This window comes from Muscardinus avellanarius, assembly GCF_963383645.1.
Source record: "Muscardinus avellanarius genome assembly, chromosome: 2".
Taxonomy (NCBI): domain Eukaryota; kingdom Metazoa; phylum Chordata; class Mammalia; order Rodentia; family Gliridae; genus Muscardinus; species Muscardinus avellanarius.
Genome location: NC_137787.1, coordinates 27091208 through 27104160, shown reverse-complemented (window position 1 = coordinate 27104160; position 12953 = coordinate 27091208). Strand labels below are relative to the sequence as shown.

The window sequence follows — 12953 nt, the reverse complement described above, 5'->3', positions numbered from 1 at the left end:
GATCTGTAGGTAAGTAATGATCACAAAGTGGAATATTGTATTGATGCCTTTGTCACAGAAAAGTCCTTCGCCATTTGAATGAAAAGAGTAGAGTTGCTGATAATTCATTAAGAATAATATGGTGCAAGATATAATAAAGCCATTATGGTTCTTGGAAAACCAGCAAGGCCAAGGGGTAAAACATGCAAAAGCCTATTTCCACTTGATTCTCTATTTCAAAACTGACCTTGATTAGCTAACTTGTCCCCCGTGAACAATATCTGACCCACAAGTGGATTCTCTTTCAGATAGCTTTAAGTTATCCAGAAATAAACAAGATTAATTCCCCTGAAATCCCCATAATTTCTGGAGAAATTGTTTTTCAATATACACAGTGCCTTCCTATGTAATATCTACCTAATTTTCCCCTCCTGAGCAACATGAAAACAATATTAGAATAATCCATATATCAGTCCATAAAGCATTCATCTATGAGGTTTTTAAAAACCCTGAAACCCATGGTTTATATGGGGGGATTATTTTTTCTCACAAAATAAGAATTCTATAGGAAGCAGTTGTAGACATTAGCTCAGTGGCTCTGCAGCCCGTTTTCTGCTCTGCCATCCTGTCTGATGGTTTTATTAACTCCAGGCAAAAGACAGCTGCTGCTCTTAACACATCTGGTCTTAAGGAAAGGCAGAATGTAGACAGAAGAGGGAGTCAGAGTCTTTCTCCAAGGGAAAGCTCTGACTTTCTATTTGGGAAGAAATGTTCTCAGCAAGGATTATATTTGCATTTCACTGGCCAGAGCACTATCCTCTGGCTATTGCAAGAGAGGCCAAGGAAGCAACTTTTAGGGACATGTACTGGTATTGGGAAGAGGGTTTGAAATGTATTAAGGTATAAGTATTGGGAAAAGAGTTCCAATTTTAAAAATATATCCTTTATACTAAGAAGGCCAGGGCTAGCAGAAAGGAGGGACTTGTAATTTACATTTCTAAAGGGAAAGGAAGGAAGCCTGAGAGGCTTCTTTACATTTCTGAAAGAGAAACAAATGGCCTAAGGGAAATCGGAAGAAATCCCAGATGCCGGGAGAAACAATTTCACACATCTCGGGGGATGGAACAAGAGGTGTAGAGGACTGTGTTTGAAGGCAGGACAGCCCCACCTTCCAGGGCAAATCCTCCTGGAAACAGCAGAGACTGGGCTAGAGATAGGGCTAGCATATCTACAGATCAAAGGACCTTCCTCGGACTTAGACAGGATAAAAACTCAGTAAACTGGAATTCTTTGGCATTTTCGTTCGAAGTGCCCCCCTGTGTCGGCTCCGGCACAGGGCTGTAACTACCTCTATATTTCTATCTTTTTAATAAACTTCTTTAAATCTGCAGCAGCTGTCCAAGCGATGAATACTTATTCTTAGCTTAGGACAAGAATCCACGGTTTTCCTGTTTGTCTCTGTGTGTTTGGTGGTGGGGGGGGATTATTTCACCTCACACACCTTCCCCCCCCAACCTATCCCCCTGCAACATATTTGGCGCCCACGCGGGGCTATCTACAGCTGCAGGTGACTCCAGCCGACGGTGGTTCTAAAGCCACTGCATCTTGAAGGTCAGTAACCTTCCCTAAAATGGGACCAGATCTCAGAGGATGACTGGATTGCCGGCGCCAATGAGCTCTCTGGGACCATGGAGACCCCCCTGCCACGGCCTAGCTACGGCAGAATCTCCAGGGGAAGGGAAAATTTCCCATTAAATAGTGTAGGGGACGATAGAGGACTGAGAACCTCCTCCCGGCCTACTACAAGGCTTAGTGGCGGCCAGTACGCGATCTGAGATCCGCACCCTACGGGGGTAAGATCTTTGCTGCCTATGCCTACGTAGGGGGTGCAGGGCCAGTGCTTGGTCCTTATTGAGGCTTCTCGGAAACCGCTATTGTCTTGTCAGGCCCAATGAGTGCCCATCTATTAGGCCCACATCACGGATGGGACACGGTTAAAATCCCTATTCAAAGTTAAATCTAAAAATGCCCATGGCCCACCTTGAAAAAGATCTCCAAACAAGAGACCCAAGCTAGGGGATGGTAGTTTTTTTGTAATTTGAAACAGATTCTAGGAAGATAAGCTAGCGCGTTTGTTTTTAGAGAGGACATCTAGGTAACGTTGCCATTGGCAACTGGAGCCACGTGTAATAGTTCTAAATTTCAGAGCATGAAGGGTTAAGTTTTTTCAAGAGGTCAAAAAGAAAAGTTTCAGTCAGGCAAGTCTGCTAGGTGACGGCCGCACTCAGCAGGAATTGTTTGACATTCAACAGGCAGGGAAAACTCAATTTGCATGGAAAAGCCCTCTGAGGAAGGAGGCAATTCAAAGAAAGGCAACGCCCAGCCGCTGGCCGGCGTGGGGATTTTAGGCCTTGAATGAATGAAGTAAATACAGAGAAACACAGTAATAAGACCATTTTTTGGTGAAAAATGGCAGTAGACACCCCATCGGGAAAAGGGGGGCACTGTGAAAGTGCGGGAAATGGAACAGGAGTAAGGGGGCTAAATCTCCATATCCATTTCGGTTGGTGGAAAGTACTGCCCCGTGCTTCTCCACGGACGGGACAGCTGGGCGTCCACAGCTGTACCCATGGCTTTAGGATAGGAAGTCTCATCGGACAGAGAGCGGGCCAAGCAGCTCGATCGGACAGGGGAATATGGGCAAGGGGAAAGGGTGGCAAAGCCTCTTCCCATTTAAGACCCTCCCGGTGGGCAGCAAAGCGTGGGAAATGAGGCCACCCTCTAGGCCCCCACTTTCACACGGTGCAGGGTCAGAAGGACAACCTTCTGCGCACCATATGCTTTTCTGTCATAAAATGAGATTCCAGGCATGTCCTAAACGCCGGGATTTTCGGTTTGAGTGCACAGCTCTGGGGGAGGAGGGGACGACCTCCGCTCAGACAGGACACTAAACCACACCCTTTTCCCTCTCAGATGGGTTCCCAGCACTCCAAGGTGGAATCTGGATCTCCACTCGCATGTGTTCTCCAAAATTGGGAGAAGTGTGACCCTAAGATGCTAAAGAAGAAAGCTCTCATATTTTTTTTTTGCACCCAAGTATGGCCGCAGTACGCGCTAGGGGACAAAGACACGTGGCTCCCACAGGGAAGTCTCAATTACAAGATTTTAAGGCAATTGGACCTATTTTGTAGAAAGGAGGGTAAATGGACAGAGATAGCTTATCTTCAATTGTTTTTCTACTTACGGGAACACCCAAAGTTACTTAAAAGGTGCAAGGTTGAGGCTATTGTGGCAGCTTTGGCTAAAACAGAATCTAAAGCACAAATGGGACAGAATCATCAGGAAGAGGGTCTTATAGGAGCCACAGGACCCCCTCTCATGCCCACGGGATCAAACCAGACGAAGGCCCCTACACCTCAGGGTAGCAACTCTGATAGGTGGGAGACCCAGGGGGTGCCCGATGCTCGGGGGCAAGGAGGAATGTTTCCTCTTGTGATGGTAGGAGGGGGGAGAAACGGGTCGAAGCAAGTCCATCAGCCTTTCTCGCTAGCAGAATTGAAAGAAATTAAAAAGGACTTGGGAAATTATACTACTGACCCTGACCAGTACATAAAGGCATTCAAATTACCCAGTTCGTTGTATGATCTTACTTGGAGAAATGTTAAATTACTTCTTGAACAAACTCTGACATCTATAGAAAGGGATAGGGTGTATAAAGAGGCTAAAGCAGTAGAGGATAATTATTTTGCGGCCTCCACGAATGGGGAATCATAAAATAGACAAAATATGCCCACAGGAGAACTGGCATTGCCACTCATAGACCCCAGCTCCTTGCTAGAAAGGAACAACTCGCAAAAGGCAAAAGTTTTTGAGCCTAACCAAGGTAAAGCCAGTGCATTGCTGGTGCAGCTTTAGCAGCCTGGGATCCGCAGGGTCTTAGTGCTGCCAGATTAGTTTCCAATTGGTTTTGCCTGCGGGCCGCAGACCGCCTGGAGAGAAAAGTTCACAGTTCGATCTGTCCACATGCAGTTCTTTCATGAGGATTAAATATAAGGCTATAACACCTACTCAAAAGAATAGATGCTAACATTATTAATTAATTCTTTACCCAGTAGAAGGGAAGGCCATCCTCAGACAGACTAATACTTCAGGCTGTCAATTTGGTTTGACAGAGACTTGAAAAGGGAAAGATAGATGGACAAAAGCCATTTAAGGATTCTGGCTGCTCGCAAAAGCCTAGGCTCAAGTCTGTTTAAGGTAGAAAAGCAAGAGCAACTCTGGAGAAAATGCTCTCAACCAGGAGGCCATAAAGGTCCTCTGAGGCCTGGCTCACAATGCAAAGGGGGACCATTAAACGGCTGAGCGCCCCCAGTTCCGGAGGGAATTGGGGTCCTCAGACCTACGTTCCCAGTGAGTCCTCCCACTTACCACCACCTGAGTTAACTAAAAGAGCCCTAGGCAATCACGCAGTGAAATCCGGAGGCCAGATCTGAGGCAGTGTCCTTCTTTCCCGGCCCAAGGACCAAAAGCTTAGCCAGGGTGCGGAGTCTTTACAGACCAGCTCTGAGCCATCTGTTTACTCAGCCTGCAGAGGTGTTTAAAATGACCTTCCATTCTACGTTCTTAGCCACACCAGAAAATTCAGCTCCTCTGATAACAAAGTTTTTTTTTTTTTTTCTCTTTTGCTGGTTGCACTAAAGTTATTACTCAAAGATATTTTTATCTCAATCAGTCTTAGCTAAAATGGTTACTTCAAAAAGTTGTCCAATTAGACTCCTGTGAGAAGTGATTAAACAAAATTATTTTCTTTGACAAAATCAATGTTTTAAGATACTAGGGATGTTTTTATGATGTCATGGATTTCCGTGATAATTTATAATATAAGTTTTAAGGTGTATGTGGTCAAATAGGATATACAGTGTCTTTAATATTACTCCTTTTGCAAAATTAAGGTTTTAAGGTGCTAGTGATATTTATCTAATGTCTTAATTTTCCATGTAATCTATAGTTCAATTAAGTTAAAAATGCTAAATGCAATGCTTTAAAATGCTATTAACTTCATGAGGTTTAAAGTAACACAAGTCTTTTAAATGGGTTTCTTTAACTGCTGATATATGAACAACATTATTAAGTGATATGCTTTTTTTATGGGGTTTGCTTAGATGTAACAACAAAAGACAGATTTAAAAAGTCTATATATTTCTTTATATGTTGGTAAATACAGAGAAAGAAGGTTTTGTGAAACTAAGAAAGCATGTTGTAAGGCTTGTCCTAAGGTTGTCCCTAAGGGAAACAAAGGACCAGATAAAAGGTTAGAGGGTTAAAGCAAGGTATAAAGCATGGATAAAATTTGTTTGGTTGTAAGTTTTATCCCAAAATTGTCTCAGATGAAAACAGGATAAAACAAGAAGGTTAAAGCACATTGCAAAAGATGTGTGATAAGTTGCAAAACAGTGTTTGTGATATGTTTGGGCATGTGATGAAGATGAATTATTAAAAGGAAATACTAAAGTTCACTAGCAGGGATGTACTGTTGATAAAAAGGCTAAAGGATTACTTTTTGCCATAAAATTGGGAGACCCCAAAGTCTATAATAATTCTTTAAAACCTACATTTAAGATTGTTTACTGTAAAAAGTTATGGAAAACTATCAGTCACATTGTGCTGAGATGTAAAATTGGTCTTAGAGGTAACCCTAAAAACAGCTTGTTAAGCCCACCAAACACAAAAACAATTGAGGAGCACATATCCAGGTAAAAATTTACACCTTGGTTTCACTCATGCCAAGGGAAACTTTTAGATCTTTTCTGACTGGGACATAGTCCTAGATACCAATGTTACCCTATTGTAAGCTGACCAATAAGTTTTAAGTAAACTTCAAACAGTGCCAGAGGAAAAGGGTAAATTCTGTTTTGTCCAGGTGAACTGGTATTCATCAAATCATCTAATATCTTCATTCCAAAGCCTATTTTAGGTTTCCACAACACTAATATCTGGATTCACGTGATGCAAAATAAACTTAATACATCCCACTTTTGTATATTTCAGTCTAAGTCAACAAAAGTTTTAATTTCTCATTTAAATGCTATGTTATTAACCTATATTGTTAAATATTATCTCATAGGATCAAAGCTTTCTGACAGACAAAACCTGGCAGACATCTACCGAGGCCTTTGACTCATCATAAACACACGCGACATGAACCCGTCTCATCTCCCCATGCCAATTTCATACATATGTACCCTAAGCCGGGGCCCCATTACATCGCCCCTGTTCAGCTTCGAAGCAGCTCGATGAGTCGTCGCCCTGATTCCTTTGCTAGGGGTACATGTATATATGTAATCATAATGGGGTGACATAGATGAAAACTTGGCTCATGTTAAATGTTTGTAAAATTATAAATGTCACACTATATTTTCTGTACCTACCATTGGCCTGACAGATGTCAGGAACTTACTAGACAGAGGGGGGAATGTACTGGTATTGGGAAGAGGGTTTGAAATGTATTAAGGTATAAGTATTGGGAAAAGAGTTCCAATTTTAAAAATATATCCTTTATACTAAGAAGGCCAGGGCTAGCAGAAAGGAGGGACTTGTAATTTACATTTCTAAAGGGAAAGGAAGGAAGCCTGAGAGGCTTCTTTACATTTCTGAAAGAGAAACAAATGGCCTAAGGGAAATCGGAAGAAATCCCAGATGCCGGGAGAAACAATTTCACACATCTCGGGGGATGGAACAAGAGGTGTAGAGGACTGTGTTTGAAGGCAGGACAGCCCCACCTTCCAGGGCAAATCCTCCTGGAAACAGCAGAGACTGGGCTAGAGATAGGGCTAGCATATCTACAGATCAAAGGACCTTCCTCGGACTTAGACAGGATAAAAACTCAGTAAACTGGAATTCTTTGGCATTTTCGTTCGAAGTGCCCCCCTGTGTCGGCTCCGGCACAGGGCTGTAACTACCTCTATATTTCTATCTTTTTAATAAACTTCTTTAAATCTGCAGCAGCTGTCCAAGCGATGAATACTTATTCTTAGCTTAGGACAAGAATCCACGGTTTTCCTGTTTGTCTCTGTGTGTTTGGTGGTGGGGGGGGATTATTTCACCTCACACACCTTCCCCCCCCAACCTATCCCCCTGCAACAGGACACACTGCTCTTTGAACCAAACCCAAACCAGGAGGGGTGTGAGGAAGGAGAGAGACATGGATATTAGGAAGGCTAACAACTCTGTCTCTCATGGTAGCCTTGAGAAAATCATCTCTCTTGTATGACACACTAAGCTAAATTTTGAGAAGTCACCTTAAACCGGAATAAAAGGGGTATTTGGCAGCTCAGAGAGGTATCTGTGGAAGTGAGTTTGATGGGTACGTTCACAGTATTTTATTGCACTGCACACATAAAATCCTCCAGATTAGTTTTGATATTACAGAGCTTTCCAGATTTCAATTCAGTTCTGTTCCCATTGTCAATCTTTTTGCTGACCATCAATTCCATTTTTTTTTAGGAGGGGGGGAAATGAAACAAAAAGAAATTAAGTCATCTTTCTACTTCTAAAACCCACTTAATTATTTTTCATGACCTAACCATACAGCCTTCATCAAAGAGGAAGGGAGATGTAAGATGTAAGAAAGATTGAGAAAATGGATTTCTACATTAATGTTGGGCATTAAGTTTCTATCTAAGAAGTGTGATGAACTCATACTAATAGCTCTCTCATGAGACATTAGGTGACACTCTTCAGCTCTAGGAATAATTATTCAATAGGTGGCATAGAAAGGAGATTCTGACTGCTATCCAGGAAATGAAGGTTATTTTTCAATCTATGTTTGGAAAGGTTCTACTTTTAAAAAAATGAAGAGAAAGGTAATAGCTCAAACATTGTGAGAAGAGTCTGTATTTTCAGTAGTCACATTTTAATTCAAAGTGTTCACGCTGACAAAACATAGTATCCATCTCTAACTTCCTATCTAAAAATGTTCAAATGGAATCAGATTATATTGAATAATAATCTCATCAAATCCCTTTCTTCAACAGTATTAATCAGCTACCACTGTTGATATTTTTTCTTAGAAATATGTTTCTGAAGAGCTTGATTTATACTTTGAAAGGGGATTTAGAAAAGAGACAATAATAATTTAAGTATAATCTTACAGGCTAAAATTTCAAATTTAGATAGAATCACAATCATGATCAATCTCAACTTTAAGGATCACAGATTCAAAATACAGCATCTGCTAGCAATTTAGGTCAGAAAAATTCATTAATTTTTAGCATTTAATATAGGAAAATTTATATTTGTACATATGTATGGTCCTTTAAAATGTTACTTTATCCTTCTTGGTATATCTCCTATTTTGCTGATGAATGTCCAATCTCCACAATCAAAGAATGCATGTTTTCACTGATATTTGTAGGAGAGGTTTAGTGCATGCTATCTTACATTTTCTTTTAATAAACTTGATTTTAAATGCTTGTCAGAAAATAATGTTACAATTGCACTTATATATTTAAATGTTTTATTTGAATTTTAACTTTATACATTTTTAAAACACTAATTTAAATATTTTGTGAGGAAATTCCTGGTTTCTTTACTAAGAAAATTCTAGGGCATAGACTCTCACCTATAAGAAAATTCTTAGAGATATAAATAATTTACTTGAAAGAAGAGATACTTGATATTTCTGTCTTGGTTAACTAGAAAGGCTTGACTGTATTTTAAGAGACATATATTAGGAGAAAAAAAAGAAAATCTTGATAATATCTTTATCCAATAAAATGCCAGAAAAGTACCTGGCTGTAGTTAGATCTGTCTTTGGTAACACAAAAGAACAGTAATGTTTTCCATAGGTTTTATTAAAGATACATTAGGAGGAATCACCTGTGCTATAATACAGTTGTTCCTCTTCTACTAGCATGAAATGAAGTGACTAGTAATTAAATTTTAAGACCAGCACAAAAGAGACAATTTCCATTCCTGAGGAAAAAGGCCAATGAGGCACAAATTTAATTAATATTCATACAAAGATTGATAAAGTGTAGAAGAGTGCAGAGATTCAAAAATAACGTTGAATAAGTGAATGAGCTCAATGTAATCTCATTCCTTTGTATTTCACTTCCACTGTAGAAAATATATCAAAGTAAATTAACAGAGACACAAATAGATTCTTGGCCATTTAATCAATTGGTAGAAAATAAAGCTACTATGAGTTTTCTTATCATATTATATAAAAATATTTCCGGCAAGTTCACAAAACAGAACTGCCTCTTCTTAATAAATGTCATGGGTAAATACAGTAAGATATATTAGATATGACATTCTGAAAAAATGTATCATTTCATTACTGAAAAATTCCATTAAACACTTAAATATGTTTTTGTCTCAAACATTTCCTACTAAATTAATGAGTGTGAGTCAAGTAAAATATGCCATGAATCGTTTTGTATTTAGAGAAAGTAAATTGTCATCTATATTTCTCTCCAAAATGTAGAATTTCATGTATATATAGCACACTATTTGTAACTGAAATATAATTAAATTAAGCTTCAGGAAAGCAAGATATATTCTTTTTCAGTTATGTTTCCAAAACATCAAAACTGGGGCATGAATACTTGTTAGACTGACTTGGAAAAATGTACCATGGGATTTACTGCCAACATTAATAAGTTAAATATATTATGGTTCTTAGTTTTAAATTATATTTTGACTAAATAAAATAATGGAAGTTATCATTGTCCATGAACAATCTATAGGTCATCTTAACTGGTTCTCTGTTCCATTATGTCAAGGGATCTTTCTATTTTGTTCAAAGTTATATCATCAACTTCTAGTAGTATGCAAGACACAAGACACAAAAAATACACAAACATTTTCTTAATTAAATATCTCTATATAATATTTTGATCATAAAATTTAAATATGTATATATAATTTTATGGTTAGAGTACTTATAAGCTTAAAGGGAAATAGATTTCATTATGCTTATAACTGATAATATACAAAATCACTGATGAAAGTATAGTTAATATTTATAAAAGATATTTTCACATTTTCATTGTTATTCCTAAAGCTATTCTTCACCAAACTTAGTAATTAGCTACCAGGTGACTAATGATGATTTTGATTTTGATCTATTCCAGTCAGATCAATATCCCAAACCTGTATAAATTACCTATCAGATACTACACAAACACCTAAAAGGATGTTTTAATATTGAGCCGTATGTTTTACATGATTTAAATGTAAATGTTTTAACATTTTTTATAAAAGTGTTAAGTTCCAATATGACATTTGAAAGAGAACATAGAGTAGTGTGTCTTAATCTTCAATCCACAAAGTTTAGCTATTTAAACCATTTCTTCTTTGATTTACATATGTCTGAATCTAATGAAGAAAATGTTTGTGTTATTGAAATGATTTCTTTTGTACTTTTCATTTTTTGAAATACTAATAATTAGAGTGAATGGATGGATGAGTGCTCATTAACAGACTCATTGACACTTTGCAAATACATTGCCCCAAAAGAAAATGTGATAAAAGGCCAAATCATTTATTTTTTCACTAGTTTGCATGAAATAGGTGGAATAAGACATCATTGCTGAAAATATAATTTAATGTAACATCTTCGTGGGTTTAAGAAGTTGACACAATTGCTTTGACCCCCATGCATAATTTATAACCATTTCATAAAAATTGAATATCTTCGTTTTTAAAAAATAAAGATTTTAATTATAAATGCAGATAACCATGTGACATTTTAGTCTATATGATCTGCTACAATGTTAAATACTCTACTCACAAATCTTAGTCTATATCTGTGAAAATGGTAAACACTACTCCTCACAAATCTACCAACAATAATGGCATAAAAAATCTAATATGTAGCTATGAGATATTTAACGCCTATCCCTAATTATATACCAGAATGTCTTGTCTTACAGGGATTTATCTCCAGGCCAACCATAAAATTAAAATGATGATAAAAATAAATAAATAAATGTTAGAAAGGCTGTACTTGCCTAATTATAGTGGAGACATCTAAACAGTGTGCCTATAAAATTCATATTACCTATCCAAACAAAAGTGCACAACCAAGAAGTCAAAAATTCAAAGTGTCCAAAGCTTATTGCAGATGAAGGTGCAAGGAAGCCGTTACAAGAACTCTGAGACATGAAGCAATATACCTTTCAAACTATCACCTAAAGCCACATAAGACTGCCGGCAGATAATGATACAGGAATAATATAGATCACATCACCCACCTGTGATACTTAATACATCATCGCTGGAGTGGACTTGGTCCAGAGATTCCTGTATCTTTCCCAAACTCAGACCTTTCATCTGGGAGCACAATGAATTGCTGCTACCCCACTGGGTCAGCCCTCAAGGTTCATTATTAATAAGCTGAGACACTAAAGGCTAATGAGAACCGGGTGCTTGAGGAGACAATGGCTCATTCATCATCAATCAAGCTTTGAAGTTTTTATACAGATGATTTAAGGAGAGTTGAAGTGTGCAAAATTGAAATGTCACATTTGTGTTGGGAGGGGTAGAGGGTGATAATGCAAATGAGTGATATAACCCTGTATTTCAGCTCGGTGAGCAGAGTCAAAAGCTCATGGATGCGAATACCAAATGTTGGGATGTAACAGTGGACAGTATTTTTTTTTCTTCTTTTTAGAGTAAGGCAATTTCAAGAAGAAATCAGTAGATCAATTGACTGAAAATCAGATTAAAATAGAAAATAATAGCTAAACATCTTGATCTTAATTCAGTGGAGCTCAGTAAAATATGCCACAGTGTTATAATTTATTAATATATACTTAATGGTTCACTACAAATTTCACCCTTTTTATTTCAGACTGAGTCTTGTTTCAGAGTTTATCTGAAAGGTTTGCTATAACAAACTAGTTCCTGGATTGCCCATTCTTCTCACTAACACTGATTATCTGAAACAACATCTGACATAGAAAGGGTGTTATCTTACCTTCCTTTTTATTCTTTTAGGTATTTGCCTTATCTTTCCTGTTCTGTTGTGGACCCTTCAAGAATAAGAAGCATTAAGTATATCTTTCCGTGTCCCTAGTGCCAGAGAAAGAGCCAAGCATATAGTAGAAATTCAATAGTTTTTGATGAGTATAATGATAATGATGACATGCTCAGATGACTAACATTTGTAATACAAAATAAAACTAATGATAACATATTGTGCTATATACAAATATTTAAATTAGCAATCATATAACATATTAAATAAATAAATTTATCATGATTTTTTATGATACTGAGAATAGGACATAGGGGTGTTCTAATCACTGAGCAATACCTCCAGCACAATTTCTATTTTATTTTGAAACAAAGTCTAAGTTACCACACACTGGCCTCAAAACTGCAACCTTGTCTCAGCCTCCTACACTGGATGGAGTTTATGTAGCCAGCACTCAGATCATAAAATAGAACATGCTCACACCACAGAAATATCCCCATACTTTCTTCTTTACATCACTCCCCATCAAAATCTTTGAACAAAATATGCTTGCCAATTTTTGTATTTTTACACAAATAGAGATATATACCATACAATATTCCTTTTTTTTGGTTGCTTTTGCTCAACATTATTTTTGTGAAATTACCCACATTATTCATTTTCATTGTTGTGTGATACTTTGGGCTTTGCCAGTTCAGCACTGATGGGCATTTAGATACTTTCCTACAGGGTTTTAATCAATATTGCTGCTGTGAATATCCTGGAATATGCCTTGAATTAATTTTAGCACATATTTATATCATTTTTATACCTAGAGGTGGAATTCCCAGGCTATAGTGAAAATCAGTTTTCAAAAGTAATTTTACCAGTTGATATTGGCATCATATGTGTGTGAAAAATCCAGTTGCTTATTAATCACATCAGTCATGTCTTAAGGTTTTTCTTTTTACATTTTAGAATAGTCTTTCTGGTTGGTGTCTAGTGTGATCAT

At 37.6% G+C, this 12953-nt stretch overlaps 1 protein-coding gene across 2 annotated transcripts in view; it reads right to left on the bottom strand.

Annotated features, from left to right (window-relative positions):
• The window catches only part of ERBB4 (erb-b2 receptor tyrosine kinase 4), a gene marked incomplete at both ends in the record, with an annotated part of 1174461 nt that overhangs the window by 390411 nt on the left and 771097 nt on the right, over window positions 1-12953 (bottom strand). The gene's annotated exons all lie outside the window — the stretch shown is intronic.